The sequence below is a fragment of the Struthio camelus genome, chromosome 15 (assembly GCF_040807025.1).
Source record: "Struthio camelus isolate bStrCam1 chromosome 15, bStrCam1.hap1, whole genome shotgun sequence".
Taxonomy (NCBI): Eukaryota; Metazoa; Chordata; class Aves; order Struthioniformes; family Struthionidae; genus Struthio; species Struthio camelus.
Genome location: NC_090956.1, coordinates 18,839,955 through 18,853,073, shown reverse-complemented (window position 1 = coordinate 18,853,073; position 13,119 = coordinate 18,839,955). Strand labels below are relative to the sequence as shown.

The window sequence follows — 13,119 nt, the reverse complement described above, 5'->3', positions numbered from 1 at the left end:
CCGGGCCGGGGGCGCGCGCCGCCGCCCCGGGGCGCCACGTGCGAGCCGCGGCCACGTGGCCGCCGGGGGCGGAGCTTCCCCCGCCGCGGTGCGCGCGCGCGCCCCCGTCTGCGCAAGCGCCGCCGGCGCTCGTCACGTGCCGGGCGCGCAGCCTATGGGGAGCGGCGTTGTTGCGGGGTGCCCTGAGAGGAAGCGTCCGCCGGTGTCCGCCGCGGCCCCGGCCCGCTCCCGGCTCCCGCCTCTCGCTGCGGCCCGGCATGCGCTGAGCGCCCCCCGCCCCTGCCGCAGCGCGCCCGCCCGGCGGCCGCCGCCCCTCCGAGGTGAGAGCCGCGTGGCCCCGGGCCCGGCCGGGCCCCGGCAGCGCTGCCGCCGCCGCCTCCCGGGGCGCCGCGCCGAGGCCTCTCGCTCCGGGGCGGGCGTGGGCGGGAGCGGGAGGGGGGCGCCGGCCGCTTCACCGCGGGCGGGGACGGGCTGGGCCGCGCCGGGGCTCCCCGGGGCACCGGCCGCTGCGCCGCGAGGGGGCCGGCGGGGCGGGGGCGCCGCTGCCCCGGCCGGCCGCTCCTCCGCCGTGGGGTCTCTGCCCCGCCGTTGCAGCGCGGGCCCGAGCTGCGCCGCTCGGCAGCCTCCTGCCCGGCGCTGCCCTGTGAGTCAGGCTGTGACAAAGCGGGTGCTTGCCCTGACGCGGGGGTGCGGTAGCCTCTTCTGGCGTGTGGGCTTTTTTTGATGACTGAGTTTAACGTGGCAACTGTGTTAAGTGCCTGTTTGCGCTCTAGGCCTGGCTGAAAAACAGCATGACTTTGTTGGCATGACTTTGTCATTTGGGCTGTTAAAAAATTCAAACTCCAACTGGAATCAGTTTGCTGGCACTGTCCCGTGTGTCCCGTGTGAGGGCACAACCGTGCCAGCGCAAGAGAATGTTTTGGGGCTTCAGGAGAGACTTGGGAGGTCCAATATCTGTGCTTGCAGCCTGTTCCTTCTCTTGGTGCGGCCTGCACTAGAGGGTTCAGCCAGCAGGATAGAGGCTCTGTAGTGTAAATAGCATGTTTCAATTTCCTCTTCCTTTGTAGCAGAATTTTCATTAAAAGGACTGGAAATATCCCCCCCTTCCCTAAAGTTAGCTGCTTCTTTCCTTGCATGGACACTGCTCTTGCTCTCCAGGGTGCTCTGCTCTCCTTGCAGCCTGATGGAGCTGGCTCAAAACTATGGAACAGTTCCCAGCAAGAGGACGCTTTTCTGAGCTTTGCCTTACATAAGTATTGTGTCTCTTCGAACCTGCCTGTAGAGCTCTAGTGGAGAGAAGCTAATTGGTCAACATCATATCCAAGCAGACTAACAGCTGAATGTTTTTGCAGAATGTGTCATGAGGTCTTTAATCGCAGCTTACTAAGCTACTTTCTAAATGTTGTTCGAAGGACCGTACTTGTGCGGCACAGTGCTCCCTGCCATGTGCTAGGGAACCATCGCAGTGGGCTTGGGAAGAAGCCTGCTGCCAGGTTCAATTCCTTGGGGCTCAGACAAATGAGGTGCGCAGCAGTGGATTATACGTGTGCTGTCTGTATGACAAAAATAGCATCTCTGCTCTTGAGAACGGACTGCCTTGAATAACAAAAGTGCTGCTTCTTTCTGTGTCCTATTAGAATTACTCTGACTGGAATCCATTAGACAATGGAGTACTGACTGTTCCAGTTTCTTCTCTTCTTTGCTGAACAACAGTGTGGATGCCTAACGTACAGGTGTCACTAAGCCCTCAGGTGACAGAAATGTCTGTGCGTTAGCAGGGGTGCAATCACAGTTACAGTGTGTGCAGTACTACATAACGATCTGTTTTTCACTGCGGAGCACTTAGGCTCTACTAAAACTGCGTATTTTCCTCCTCTTGTAGAGGTGGGCAGTTGTATTTGACTTGATTTGAATGGATATAGTTTTACAATAGGGACTGCTGTGTCCAGTCCAACCACACCTGAGCTAAAGCTTAACGTCTTAGATGTTCAGTTGTGACTACAGATGTCAAATGATTGTGACTATCATCTCCTGTAGTAAGCTGTTCAAATGTTTAATTATGTTTAGTACACTGAATTTGAACTTTACTGACCTGCTTTTTATCTGTTGTAGTTTGTTCTGCCTGTGACTGCTACACTAAAGTACCTGTCAGTATCAGACAGCTTGTGCTAGATGTACGTGCTTAAGGACTGTGATAAGAGCTCCTCTGAACCTTGGCCCTTCGCTGCAGCTATTCTTCCTGCTGCTGAGAACTGTGTAGATGTGGTTGAATGTCCTACCTTTTATTGACAGAGATATAGAGATATGAAACCTTTATAATATAGGGAGGGCTACACTCGCTCAGAGCAAAGGCTTTCTGGACTGCTGTTCTGTTGTGTCCTCTCTGCTTATTCTGATGACTTCCAGTATCCTCTTTTGACTGCTACTGAGCAACAAACTAATGTTCTTAGGGAACTGTCTTTGAGAACTTGACTCCTTCCTCACAGTGGTTAACACAAACTGGAAGTGTTTGCTTTTCTTGAGTGCACGTTCCTTTTTACCTACCAACATACAGACTTTATCGGTGTGAGGTTCCCCCCCCCCCCCCCCCCCCGGCATCATAACAGCCTTCTACAACTGTGAGCAGTTTTAGATTTTTACAGTACTGAAAATCTGTGTCCTATCCCAAAGGTACCACGGTTAAATTTTGTTGCATATCCATTCATTTGTTCTTCCGTCTAGTTTTTATGAATCTATTGACGAAATTATAGCCAGTAATCTTTCTTCACTGTGAATTCATCCATTTGGTTCTAGCTTTGTTTACTTTCTTTTAGTCCTTGGTGGACTAAAAGACAACAGCTTAGGATCCTCGAAAGCCTTTATCTGTATACTTCTGATAGCTTTTTCGGGAATGCTAGCATGCTGTATATTTTTAAAAAAGTCACTTACCGACTGCAGTTTATTCATACAGTTTTCTTAGAAATGATCTTTTACAGAAGCTGGTGACTCTCCCAGCATGTCAGAATTGGAGTATGAACCCTCTTCGTTTACAAAAATAACACTGGAGTAGCCTCAGACCCATAAAAAGTATCAATGCTAGGAAAGTGCCTGCTTTTTAATTAGATGGTTTTAATCTTGCAGGTTAGAAAAGTAGTTTTGTTATGTCTTGTAAATTGGTGCTTTAATTAGTCTCTATTTGCCTGGTAGTAAATTAGGAAACATTCGGGAGTGTATTAAGCAGTACTCTAATGCATTGTTTTGTTCTTTAAATAGCTGCTGCTGCTGTTTCTCTCCCTCAGCTAGTTGCTTGAGCTACTAACAACAAGTTGGCTTAACACGTGTGAGTAACTGCTAAGTTGCAGAGAAACTGCTCCTTTATGAATGCCATCTTTTTTTAAAAAAAAAAAAGTGGCATTGTTAATTTTTTGTTTCTTTTCCTAAATCGGGAGCGGTATCATCATGTCTTTTGGTATCTAGGATAGCCTCAGAGGTCGTGGAATATTGTGGGAACTGCCAGTGGAATTCAGAAAAATGATCTTTCATAACTGGAAGCTCAAAGAGGCTTCAAATTAACATGTGTATTTATTTTTTGTTAATGAAGTCTAGTACTTGTCTTCATGTCTGTTATCTCTTCGCTGGTAAAAGCTTATCTTCATACATATATGGCGTAGTTTTTTTGCTTTGTTTGTTTTTTGTTTTGTTTTTTTTCAGTGCTATGAATATCAGTATTGGGCCAATATAATCTGATACATCAGTCAGTCAGTGCTGGTATTTCAGCCTGTAGTTTCATATGAACTGAAGCTATTACTGCCACCCAAAACCCCATCCCCTCTCTGTCTCTTTGCAATCTTTCCTCCCCCCCACCCCCGCCCTGGGCTTCCCAGTCATTTCCCAGCATAGCTTATGGAGTGAGCAGGAGCCGAAACTGTGGTTGCAAGGACTGACTCTTGATGACAGTGCTGGTGTAAATACCTGTTGAGCTGCAGTTTTAGGTACAAACTTGGGGACTTCCCGGTGAGTAGTCTGCAGAGTTGCTTCAGAAGTCCTCACTGCCGTGCCTTCCTGCTTGTCACAGGCATGCTCTAGTGGAGGCAGCGTTCAGTAATGGACTTGAATTTCTTTCGGTAGCTTGGTACTATTGGCTGCTGCTAATACTTTGTTCCTTTTAAGGAAGCGGTTGGCATCAGTTGTTCAACATTACAGCAAATAAAGTTCTCCCTTGCCTGGGCACCTCTCAATAAACTTGAGTTAAATGCTTTGGTCTTTATTAGACAGGCATCACTCCTGTTGTGTGTGTGTGTGTGGTTGTGTGCGCTTTGGGGTGTTTGTGCGTGTGTTTTTCTTTAATGCCGGTCGCTGTGCCTGATGTCACAAACGCAGCGTGTTGCAAAAAGATTTAGTTTGATGCCTTCCACTGCTTCCCTGCCGCACACACACCCTTTCCTCTTTGTGGAAAGGTGGGAACTGGAGTCGGTCACCTCTCAAACATTAGCTTTTAAATCGGCTTGAATTTCTCCTTTTAAACAGGTCATTGGGTATGTAGGAGCAGACATCTATGCCAGAATTCATTTTAAGTGTTGCTAGCTTAAAGCAATAGCAGAGCTTTTTGGTGTTGAACCTGTGTCTCTAATCGTAGAAGAAACAAGTGAGGAAGAAAGAGCCATGTTGGCTCAAGTTTAAAATACCGGGTCTGGAAGCAGCGTGAGGACGGGGAGCGTGTCTGCCAAATAGGGAAAAAATGTGCTTTTCAAGCTCCTTGGGTGAGTGAGGTTTTGGTGCGTGTTTTTTGTTGTTGCTGGTTTTTGTTTTAGCACCTTTTTTTTGCAATAGTCTCTACAAAGTTGCTTGTTAGTGTCTCCTGTAATGATGTGTGCAGAGTGACTAGGTTTTGCTGACTGCTCAGTGTTGCTGCTCAGTTTTGAGGACAGCATCTAGGAAGCAGAGGCAGGTTTGCAGTTCTCTTCTCCCAGTGTTTGTACTGCACTGGGCTGAAACTGTAGCTGCCTTTTTTTTTTCAGTTGCTGTGTACGTTTTATGTGTAGCTGCTTATTCTAATTCTGAAATGGCAGTGAGCCTGCATATATGGCGAGGAGTTTGGGTGGTTTTGTTTTTTGGAGTAGCTGCCTGTTAGAAACTTGCTGTGTTCAGCATTTGCAATGTATTAGATCTCTGCTAGCTAGCTTCTTGTTGTGAAAGTGGCTTTACTGTGACCCTTTGGTTTCAGCTCCCCACAGTGCTACTGTCACAAAGCAGATTTTCTTTTCCATGTCTTAATGAGAAAAGATTTAGCAGCAAAACCCTCTTAGCAATTCTTGCTCACTATTCCCTGGAGGAGCTGCTGTATCTGGGGCAGCAAAGAGCTGTGCTTTTTGCAGTGTGCTTTTTGCAGTATGCTTTAAAGACGCTTCACTCTCGTACCAGCTTCAGTGAAATCTACAGCTTCCACGTAACCAGAGCTACGGGGTAGGAGAAGAGTCCAGGAACGTGACTTCCACTCAAAAGATTAATACTTCTGCTGGAAGGCTAATAAATCAAGTTTCGAGTGTGCAGAGGATCAGGGATGTAAGTATAAAAGGATTTCACTAACAGTAAGTGTTTTCCTTTCAAATAACCACCGCTGGCTATGCAGGTAGAATTACTTTTTGTCTGCTTGTTTCTTAATATATTTTTGGTATCTGTTTCAAGTTCTGATCCTTCATGGCAGGAGGCCAAAGTGTTAATAAGGGTGATTCTGTGTACTTGGCTTCAGGTTTGTAGTCCAGATCCTGCGGCGTGTACGCCTCAATCTGGGAAAATGGAGTTCAGAGCTGGCGACAAGGTGTGCGTGCTATAAGAATGGAGGTGAAACTAGCACTGTTACATTGGGGGTTGCAAACATCAAGTTACAACCCGTTTGCATGCTCTATTGGAAATGAGGAGAAACACATCTTTTGGGTTTTCTTTATTTACCGCTTGTCCTAAGTGACTGCGAAGGTGATTCCTAGAAGGAGCAGAAGCATTAAATGAAGTAGGTAAAGGGAGTGTAACAAAGAGCTAACAGCAAGCCTGTGTCGCATTCATGGCAGAAGCGAGTGTATTGGTATAGACAGCACGTTCAATACTTGAACTTTCTAGTTTAAAGGTATGGTTTTACCTGGGGAAGGCAGGATTGTGGCGTGTGTGTGTGTGTGAGGGGCACTTTTGGTCTCGGTTCCAGGAATGTCTGCAGTAAGCTGTTGTGAAGACGTTATCCGTTTCACCTCTTATTAAAGGAGAAACGGGAAAGAAATATGTCTTAGTAAGTTCCTTTATTTCCCAGTAAATAGGCATCGCTGCCTTTGGGTGGAAAAAGAACTAGTCTGAGCTCAGAAAGAGCAAAGAGATTTGCTCTTCACTGAAGTTGTGTGAGACTGTAGGCCCAAGCGATCCGACCTAAGTTGGATTAAACCAGGTGATCGCCAGAGGGTCCTTCTAACCTAAATTTGATTCAGTGACTAGATGTTAGTAATGTTTAGGTATTTAATTCACAGTGGGAAGAAGTACCTAAATATATTTCTCTTAAATCTGGCTCCTATTGCTTTGATAAAGTTGCCTTAAATTCTAGAATTGCCTCTTAGAGATTCTTAATAATGAGATCATGGTGTTTTCAAACGCAATAGCAATTTTATTGCATTCAACAAAAGGAGCTTGATGACGGGGGTACCTGTGTGGAACGTTCCCTGGGAGACCAGTAACCTAAAACCGCAGTAAGCGCAAAATGAAATGCAGGAGGGAAATCTGTGCTGCTTTGTCAGATTTAGACCTTCGGCTGGCTCAAATTGAATGGTTTAATGTAAATCGTGTCCCCAGTGCCAGATGACCCAGGGTGGAGACGCTCAGAGCTGTGGGAACTCTTGCTGGCTCTCAAAGTGATACGCCGCAGACAACAGTTCATGTCTGTTTTCAATGCCATGTTGCTCGGGCACAGCTAACGCGCTCCTATCCCGAGTTTGGAATAGCTCTTAAAACTTTGTCAGGGCTTTGCCTGATCGTTTTTATTTACAATAGAGAGGATGCCAGATGTCATTTAAAAACAAAAAAAAAAAAACAAAAAAAAAACGAACCTTCACTTTCTTTTTTCCTCCCTAGAAATGTTATCATGCTTGGAATTGAGGACTGTACATACAGAAGTCACGGGCAAGGATTTGGTAGCCTGGATCAGAGCGGTAGCTCTGATGAGGTTACCAGGCACGAGGAAATCCTGGTGGGACTCGCTCTGCATGCATACAGCTCTCCCAGGAAGCGTCCGCTCTTCCAGGCTTGCGCCAAGCAGATGGTCTGCTCGGGTAAAATACAGCTAGCGTGCCTGCGTCCGTCCCCGAGATTCTGCACGGAGACTCGCAGCCGGACGCAGAGGGATGTAACCTGGCAAATCGAGGCAGGTCTGACTTGCGTGCCCTCTGCACAGAGCAGCCTTGTTTAGCACTGCTGAGGTCCTCGGGTCTGGCCCACGTGGGACGTGTACTCCGTAGCTGTCTGGGGCAACTTAATCTTTTCCTTCTTTTTCTATACCGTAGATAATCCCTCTTAGTGAGCTAGCTGGAGTGTGCTTGAAGAAAATAATTTGTTCTGGAAAGTGAAAATCTTCAGCCCAAACAAGGGTCTGTACCACTGACCGATTGAGGTGCCGGTGATAACGGCGTGGGTGATGTGTGTTTCGGGATGGTATCTCCTGAAATGTAGGATCACCTTATAAAAACCCGCTAGTCTGCCAATACTTGGTTTTTCTTTACTCTCCTGCAGGTTTGCTTCTTTCTGTTCAGGATGAGTTGATTTAAATTAGCATTTAAATTGGAAAGTAGAAAGTTTTGAGGGACTTCAGTCTAGCTTTGGTTTTGCAAGTGAAGAAAAGATTCCTTCTCTTTGGTTTTTGGGTGAGCATTACATTTATTTGAAGCCAATACATCCCTTACCTGAAGTCACGTGTGTATATGGTTCTAGTTAATCTTTGGTTAGAATAAGTCATTTTAAGTCTTAACTTACCTTGCTCTTATTCTGCCAGGGAATGCAGTGATACTTGTTACTAGATTATAAACTTTTTGTTCTTGTGTGTGTGATTTTTGTCTGAACAGAAATTGAAGTCCAAATAAAAATTCATTTAAAAACATCAGCTTATTATTCTTCATTGCTCAAATCCAACTAATTTATGTAGGATGCACAAGGCAAAAACATTGTTAAAACATGTCTAATCGTGCTAAATAAAGGAAATCTAAACCTGCTGGATCACTTGGTGAGGTTTTTGAAGGTATGGAAGTACTTGAGGGTGTTTCAAAAGCGTTTAAGCAGCTTTCTGCCAAATTATGATAAGCATCAGGCTTATCTTGCATTTGAACACCCTGTTGGATTAGGAATACCGATCTGAATTGATACCTAAATTTCTCTAGAAATATAGTATTGTGTAGATTCTGCTTATCCCACATAAGGGTTCTCAGAGGGAAAGAAAGTCTCCTGCTCTTTAGGAAAAACCTGAAGTGAGGTGGTTTTGGGCGGGGTGTGTATGTGGTTTTTTTTTTTTTTTGTAAATCATCTAATTCAAGTAAAGAAACTGTTTTCTCAGCACCTGCTAGCGAACATAAACTCAAAATGGGACCTACCCTCGCACAGTGGAAACTGGAAGTACTAGCAGTAGAAATATCTATTCGTTATGCAAAGTGAGCACTGATAACTGATGGAGTTGTTGTTACTTTAGCTGGTGTGGAGAGCTAAAGGCTTCTGTGATTCTTTTTTTTTTTTTTCTTTTTTTTCTTTTTTTTTGGGGGGACTAGAATTCTAAAGTATTCTTTAGTTCATTAAAACTAGGGTTTATTGATGCAAAATATTTGACGTTTTGAAGCAGTAAGTTTAGGCCTTACGCCATGTTTTTAATTTCGAGTTATATGTTAAACTGGCTTATTTCTTTAGTAATACACTTCCTATTTTTATGCATCCTGCTTCCGTTGCTTCCCCTGTTCTGCTCCATTACTGTACGTTTAGGAGCCCGAACTCCGTTGCAACGGTCGGCTGCTATTTCTGCTCTCCTGCAGCTCTCCCAGAGGAAGGTAGCGGGATTTCTTTAGCCCTGCTGGTAGTATGGAGGCCACGCAGAACACGAACAAAAGGCAAACCCTGCTGGTGATGGCTATAGAAGAGGCAAGGCGTACGCGTTGACTTTATGTGTAAGGATAGCGGAAATCAAACATTGCTACCTGAGCTGGAAAACCTCCAAGCCTGGGCTCGGACAGCTGTGCCTGTGGCATGTGTGCTCAGCCCGGTGTGGTGTTGGTTTTGCTGCAGCTGCTCCCAATTATGCAAACTTCCGTTGCCTTCCTGGGCAGCAAGAAGGACTTGTATCTGGAAGAAAAGCTCTGAAAACCGCTATGGATTTTTAAGGAGTATTTGATGGGTTTCCCTGCAGCTACGCCATGCACGTAAGACCTATGAACGGCTTCCTTTGGTCTGGGGGATTTTATTTATTCATTTGTTTCCCCCTCCACTGAATTTGTTTGAGTGAAGCAAATCAGTAAACTAGTATAGATGTTAACGATCTTTATGCTTTCCTGTAGTTTCCCTGAAATGTGTAAGTTGTAGGCGAACATCTGCAGTTTTAGGTAGAACCGAAGAGAGTTCAGTGCTCTCAGCTACAGTCCTGCTCACTGCTAACTTTTGTATTTTGGAAAGGGGTTTTCTGGATTGTTTAACTGCAGAATTCATTCATAAACGTGAAATGCTGGTTCATTAAGTGAGCTTCTTATCTCTTTTCACAAGTAGGTGTGATCAGTGTGCCCGGTTGGGTAGAGAGGCCGTGGATCGTGTTAACCATGCCGGTTCCTAGAACATGGCCATCACGTGAACAAAAGACTCTGGAGCCTGAGGGGAAGATGCTAAAAGAAATAAGTAATTTTAATTTGGTTTTTCGAAAGTGGATTTGGACCTGCTTCAGTTACCTGCACATGGTTAGAGCTCATGTTTTTCTTTGCGGCAGTCACCGCTTTTATTTCAAAGGTCAGAAAACTTGCTGTGCGTCAGAGTTTTGCAGCAGTGAACGGAATTGCACTACCTCTAAGCATAGAGGCGTTTTTAAGGTCCATTCAGTCTTAGGGTTGTATTTAACACTGATGCTTGTTTTCTAATTATTTATTTCTTCTTCCAAACATATCTCTTGTCCTGTAAGTCTCAGCTGACTCCGGAAGTGATATTTAAAACTGGAGCTTCTTTTGGCCCAATTTGCCGTCACCCTTATGCCCTGTCAACACCCGGGTCAGAATTTTGCCAGCACAGATTAGATTTTATTTTTAGTCACGTATTTTGCTGCTGTGATTGTGCTATTGTTGTGACCTCAGGTTTTCCCTAATGGGAGAAAAGAAAGGAGAGGTTTTAAGAATTAACTCCTGGTAGCAGCTATGATCACTTTACTGGAGATGCGCAATATAGGCAGAAATCGGTTCGTATAGCGTATCTCATCTCACTGTGATGTGCCTCATTATAACCTCACTTATTTTCTGCTTGTCAGGAAAACTTGAGACTTCTGTATGGGTCATAAGCTTTTGTATGCGCTGGCAAACTGGTCATTTTTGCTTCAGTCTCATCTGCTCCATTTTCAGCTGTCTGTCGTTATCTTTCTAATAAACTGTGCTCTTTCATGCACGGTTTCAGCCTCGTACCTGTTTTGCAAGGTTAACTAAAAACCCCCAAGTATGGAGGGGGTGGGAGTTTGGGAAGATTAATAGACTGTCCTGTAAAACTAACGTAGAAATTAGCTTTCATTAGCTAAATTACATGCGATTTTTCAGTCACGTGTTAAGACCCCTTTAACTTTGGTGTAGCTGTATATACTCTAAAGGAAGCCAGATGAGTCAAAGCATTGATGTGGGTATCGTGCAGAGGGAACTGCAGAGCGTGTGTTTGACGCAACCAGGAGGAAAGGTGTTAGAGTGGTACTGCTTGCTAGTTTTGATGATAACTTCAGTATTTTTACTGTACAAAGGCAATGGGTTCCACTTTCTGCTTTCCCTTCCCATCTTTGTGTTCTGCAGCAGCTCTGGCACTCGTTGGACGCTTCCATTAGCCGCTAACTGGCTGAAATGGCAGAAAACGGCCCCAAAAGAAGATATCCCTCTCAGTCAGCACCAAACTATTAGACAGGTGAGGTAGCTTGTTCAGGCTAGGGACACACACTTGTCACGGTGCTAGCTGAAGCAGTGAACCCTGCTATCCGCTGGGCTCAGCAAAGCTACTCACATCTCATCGTGTCTCCTGATGCTTCAGTTGCCTTTCAGTCCAATTCTGATAAAGCAGAACTATCAAAAAACGATTGCCTAATATGTTTGAACTGCCCCAGCTGTGTCTGAAGGCTGGCTGAGCAGTGGCGCAGAGGGGGCATTGCTGTGCAGTGGCATAGCTGATCTTCCACCACGCACCCTGGGATGCACAGCAGATCACTCGGCATTAATATCCTAGGTTTCTTTTGCCTGTTTTGATAAGCTTGCCCTGTCCTATACATACGTGAGCACACTCTAAATGCTACTGCCGAGCTCTCCTGGGAATCGAGCCTCTGTCCTTGTTGTGTAGGGAAATGCTGCTGGAAGCATCACCAGCGCTGCTCATACCTGGTGCCAGCAGGGCTCTAGGTTTCAGCACGGCTGGTTGTTGCTTCCTCCAAAGCTGTCTTCTGGGCACCTCCTTCTCATTAGCTGTCTCTTCTTGTGATTTAGCTGAAGTGTTTTTCATCTGTTAGCCATCATTCTTCCTGTGTATTTCAGTTCCTTATTTTTAGCTGCTAATAAAAGTAGATGTCCTCCTTCCCTGCAGTTACCTACTGCAATCTCTTTCCGTTTCTTGAAGGCTGCATGTAAACCAAATCTAGTTTCAGGTATTTCTGAGAGGGAAGCGGGCCTAGCTTTTATCTCACCTGCGGACCACAGGGACTGCCAGATGCAGAAGGACTAGCGATCATTTAGCTTGCCGGTAGGTGCTTCAGATGAGGCATAAAGACCATCATAATTGTGAAACGTTAGCCATCACAGCTGATCATCACCTTATGTGTGAGGATTTCAAGTTCCTCTCAGTCATTAGTCTAAGTAGTGTCGCTCCTTTGTCATTGCCACTTTAATCTCTTAACTTTCTCCTTTTTATTCCCTTCAGTAAGTTGCTGCAAATCTGGAGAGTACGGAAACGTTTTCTGATAAAGCGCTGTCTTTAATTTCAGTTGCCCTCTCTTCACCCAGCCCAGATAGTGTGAATAACCTTTCTCTCGGCTTCTTTTCGCTGCTGTGTGTTCTCGTGACTGGTAGTAGCATACATCAGGTATTTCATTTTGTGCTGAGTGCCAACTTGCTAGCTGCTGTGCAAGCCAACAGGGTTGCAGGCAGCCTCAGTAATTGCTCTTTAAGCTAGTTGTAAAGCCCATATGAAAGTGCCTGAAATAGAATTGTTTTTACTGACTTTTATAAAGGACATCAAATGAGTGAGCATATGCAGTCTGGTCACTTTTCTGGTCTGGTGTTTTTTAATGTTTTTAAAAAAAAAAAATCACTGCATACTTGTTTTGTGTGTATTCTGAATCTCTCTCACTGAAGATGAACTGACCAAAGGTCTCTTGAATACAGTAGTTCTTAACAGCGATTTATGTTGGGTGCTGTTATGGGACAGTTTGTTTCTAGGTTCGTGAGTATGGGTGATTACTTTCTTACGTTAAAAAACGTTTTTGTTAGAGGCTAATATACTGGTAGATGACAGATTTGAAAATATAGCGTTCTGGGGGTTCAAAAGATAGCGGGTTGCCACAAAACCCTTGCGCTCTGAAATGGTCTGTCTTTCACTTAAACAGTCCTTACTTTTTCTCTTCTCGGAGAGCTCGGCTGTTGCCCACAGTAGTTGTCCTGCTTATTTCAGTGGGGTGTTGGCAGTGCTGATACTCGGCTTTCCACCTTCAGGTTCAGAGAGCTGCTGTGTTGCAGGTTACACTAGCAGACAACAAGCTAGTGTGCTGCTTGTGCAGTCCAAGGGCTTTCTTCTCCTCCCCACCCCCAAAGTCTTGGATGCTCAGACCTTTTCTTCCTCCAAATAAAGCTACTAACTTTTTCCATACAAATATTAGTGATTAAAAAGTGAGTGAAAAGCATTATGTGTTAAATACATGCTTTT

At 45.3% G+C, this 13,119-nt stretch overlaps 1 protein-coding gene across 5 annotated transcripts in view; it reads left to right on the top strand.

Moving 5' to 3' along the window:
- The first annotated feature begins 131 nt into the window (after positions 1-131).
- NAA60 (N-alpha-acetyltransferase 60, NatF catalytic subunit) overlaps positions 132-13,119 on the top strand; it is a 28,526-nt gene continuing 15,538 nt past the window's right edge. For 2 of the 5 annotated variants that reach the window (XM_068908482.1, XM_068908483.1), the window contains exon 1: positions 164-320. The gene's annotated coding sequence lies outside the window, so the exon portion shown is untranslated. Of the gene's footprint in view, positions 321-5,400; positions 5,542-13,119 lie in introns of all 5 variants that reach the window. The other 3 variants (XM_068908480.1, XM_068908479.1, XM_068908481.1) reach the window with 3 other exon arrangements.